We start from the raw sequence: 4255 nt of genomic DNA, 5'->3' as shown, positions 1-4255 counted from the left end.
TACGTGCACGCTGAAGCACAACAGTTGTTGTAAGCTGTACCTCTGCTAAGTAAGGCCATGGAACACGGTTAGTGTTGACTAATACACTTCACCATAACGCGATCTCAAGCATTGCACCCCGCTTGAGGGATTCTTAGTAAATTAAGGAACTGTTTGTTCGAACACATAAAGGATTAGACCGTTAGGATAACCGAACATTTCCTGGAAGTCAGCATGACTTGGCCATGGTGTTCTTTTTGGTTAAACTCTTTTAAGGGCCTAACTATCTTCTAAACCAATCATTAATGAACGCATTGCAACCCATCACGTCTCTCGGATGTGGAAAACCATGTAATCAATTATACTTAAGAATGTTTAGACCATTTCGGAATGTTAATACGTCACCCAACCGAGTCGCTCAATTGGATGAGCCGTCTGAACGTGTATACCTGTAGTCAGACTGCACGGGCGTCGGGGGTAAGGGACATTGCTGTCTATTCAGAATCTTCAAGCCTAGTGCATTACCCAGTGACATGTCTTATGACAGGGATGTTTAGGACTAGTGTAGTAAATACAAGGTCACTACCTATCCATGAGCCAGCATTCCATAATACCGGCAAAGTAACTGATGAAATCATAGCATGCACTTGTTTTAGCCTTATCTGAATTACAAATTTTATCGCATTTACTTTACTTTACTTTAATCTAGAAAACCCAAAATTAGGTAATCACCAACTACTCCTGCACTTTATAATTATCTTAAGTTTTAGATATAGGTTCGATTCTACTGATATCTCAAAAATACGACTCTAGGTCTTACTTCCCTTACTCATAATAAGGAGTAGTACGATTTAGGCCCCGCTAAATATAAATTTAAAACAAGTGTCCCCCCCTCTTGGTGGCCGGCCCTGACGCGCCGCGACCTAACGACATCGCGCGAAATAAAACCATCCGTTTCGGTCATATCAAGAGGGAGACATATTTTTTGTGCCGCTGCTGGGGAACTGGTATCAGACAATACTGCTCTCTATCAGACTCATTCACAAACATTTAAGTGGTGTCTAAGAAAGACAATTATACACGGACTTGGTTGTTGGATTTTCCGAACAGTCTCCAATTATATTGGAACCAAAAGGATCCTGCCTCTCCATAGTTGGCCTGGCCACTTAGTTTGTTGAATAGTTTGTGCGAAGCTCTGTTATCGAAATACCAGGAAATCAGTAGCAAGAACCAAAAACATATCTATAGTTAGGATAATTAGAATACCTTAGCCTAGAATACCTTAGACTACTTTAGAATAAGATTACCTTAGACTACCTTAGATTACTTTAGATTAGCTTACCTTAGATTAAATTAGGAACTTAGTTTATCTGTATAAAAATTAAAACACAAAAAGAGGGAGACCCAGTGTATGACCCAAACCCGATCTAGACCAGGGCCGTTGTTATTCGTACCTGATCCAGACGCCATAATCTCTAAAGCACGCAAGGAAGCACGAATCTAAAATCGAATGGCATTACGCATTACTTTAGCAGAAAACACTAAACCCTCGATTGAAGGTCGAGGAGGACCGATCAGATTTCCAGAGATTCAAGGACACTCATTCGAGTTAATACATCACATCATCCAGCTTATTCAGAACAGCTATCAGTTTCATGGATTACCGAATGACGATCCTAATTCTCACCTTGATAAATTTATATCTCTTTCGAACTCCTACAAGCACCCATGGATATGACAAGATATAGTCCGGCTATACTTGTTCCCCTATTCTCTCACTCATCATGCTCAAACCTGGTTCAAAGGACTGGAAAAAGATTCCATCACGTCATGGACGGAGATGGCTACTAAATTCCTAACCAAATATTTCCCTCCTTCTAAACAAACCAAGCTGAAAAATGACATCATTAACTTCAAACAAAGTTATGATGAATCTCTTTACACTGCATGGGAGCGATTCAAAACCCTGCTGAAGAAATGCCCTAATCACCAGCTAGAACGGTCAGCCCAAATCTGTACCTTCTACAATGGTCTTACGGTAAATCATAGGACAACGATCGATGCAGCAGCTCAAGGGAATCTGATGAACCAAACCGCAGACGAAGCATGGGAGTTGCTCGAGAAGATTACAATGCATCATCATGACTGGAACAGTGGTGAAACAACTTCATCATCTGCCCCACTCTCTGCACTCAACAATCAAATGGAGGCCATCAAATCCCTCACAGATAAGATGGAATCTCTTGCTAAACAACTCGGAGAATTGAAGACGCAGCCGCAGCAGGTCAACTAAGCTTAGGCTTGTGTAAATTGTACCAACCCGCAACCCACTGAAGAATATCAAGTTGAGTACGAAAACCCCGACGGTTCGGTCTGTTATGTTCAATACCCAGCTCGTCCACCAAATCCCGGATTCAATCAACAACCTAGGGTTAATCAATTTCAGCGAAGTAATCAACCTTTTCGTTATCGCTATCCACCTTACCCAGCCCAACAATCTCAATTGACCTACGATTACCCACTTCCACTCACTGGTACCCCAGTTGAGGAAAATTCCCCTACCACCCAGATTACGAAAGCAACTAACCCCACTCTCAGAGCTGATGATCAGTTGACTCAGTTCATTCAAGGACAACAACAGCTAAATCAGAGAACTGCAACCAGGCAATATCAGACGGAGATACTAATGAGAAACCAATTGGCTCTGCTAAAAAGCCTGGAAATGCAGCTCGGACAGTTATTACAACGCCTTGAAACCCGACTGCATGGAAGATTGCCAAGTAATACTATCCAAAATCCCCACATAGAAGAAGCAAAACAAATGGATTCCATAATCCCAGAGGAAGAACCACGAAGAAGGTCAGCCAGGCTTAAGAACAAATCAACATATACTCAGAAGCTGACACCGAAAACTCCAGTTCATGTACCCTATCCTGGAAGGCTACAAGAAGAACCATCCAAGCTTGATTCCTTCAAACTTGATGGAAGATTCCTGGACACTTTGTCCAAAGTCCCCAACCAGAAGAGATACATCCGAAGGCTTTTCTCTACAAAGGAGAGGATACCAGACTCTAACAAAATTCCACTGAGTGAAGAATGCTCTGCATTACTCAGAAACTCTCTACCACCGAAGCTAGGAGATACGGGCCGATTCATTTTTCCGTGTTCAATCTACCAATCTGGAACCATTCATGCGCTAGCAGATTTAGGAGCAAGTATCAACCTAATCCCCTACTCTCTCTACAAGAGATTAGAGTTAGAAGACTTGTCACCAACTAAAATGACAATCCAACTTGCCGATCACACAATTCCATATCCTAAGGGCATAGTTGAGAACGTCTTGGTAAAAGTCGACAAATTTTTGTATCCTACGGATTTCGTAGTAATGGATATCAAGGAAGACCTACACACACTAATAGTGTTAGGAAGACCTTTCATGAATACGGCTAGGACTGTCATTGATGTGTACAATCAAACCTTGATCTTACGATCACATGGGGAGAGCATTACCTTCAAAATTGACCGACCAATCGATCTTTCTGGACAGGCAGAGATGTTTGCTATTTCCACCAGACGGATCACTTTCGATGACGAGTCTTCACCACCAGCTGATGATATCGAGATGGGTGTCGAATCACAGTCTGTAGACGACCCAGAAATGGAAGAAGAGGATCCCAGCGAAGAAATAGAGGAAGAGGAGGAATCTGAAGAGGAAGAGGAAATGGAAGACGTAAAAGAAACTGCGACAATACCGGCTCCAAGCATTGAGCGTCATAAAGAAATAATGAGGCTTGAGACGGCAGATCACAGTTTAATCATTCGCTTCAAGAAGAAGACCGACAAGGCCGAGGTCAAGGATATAGAAATTGATCCTGCAAGTATCAAACTGGAGAATCAGAATATTGAAGAAACCCGTTCATCAAGTGTATCCTCGAAAGAACAATACACCGATGATGACGAGGTAGAGCAACATGAAGACATTCTGAATAACTCACACTCTCCAACCGAACCAGATCAAAGGGAGTCGGACTCTTCTTCAGATCGGATTCATGTTATATCTACACACGCAGACATGATAACTTTCATCAATGATACCGATGAATTTGAAGATATTCTCAAAGCCATCCGAAAATCAACCATTGATTTTTTGCTACGCTTAACAGAACGAATTATGGCTATCCGAGAAGAACACAACCTCTATCTTCGAAGAGAAGACAATGATGTTGAAATCCTAGAAGAATGCATTCAAGACTTTATCAATTCTCTTCACGATCAT

At 41.8% G+C, this 4255-nt stretch overlaps 1 non-coding gene across 1 annotated transcript; it reads right to left on the bottom strand.

The window, feature by feature from the left end:
- Positions 1 to 1867: 1867 nt before the first annotated feature.
- LOC139851205 (small nucleolar RNA R71) lies at positions 1868 to 1974 on the bottom strand. Its single transcript, XR_011760560.1, has one exon. It is a non-coding gene; the product is annotated as a small nucleolar RNA R71 (small nucleolar RNA).
- Between the last annotated feature and the right edge of the window lie 2281 nt (positions 1975 to 4255).

The sequence above is a fragment of the Rutidosis leptorrhynchoides genome, chromosome 5 (genome assembly GCF_046630445.1).
Source record: "Rutidosis leptorrhynchoides isolate AG116_Rl617_1_P2 chromosome 5, CSIRO_AGI_Rlap_v1, whole genome shotgun sequence".
Lineage (NCBI taxonomy): Eukaryota > Viridiplantae > Streptophyta > Magnoliopsida > Asterales > Asteraceae > Rutidosis > Rutidosis leptorrhynchoides.
This window is presented reverse-complemented; position numbering and strand designations above follow the sequence as displayed.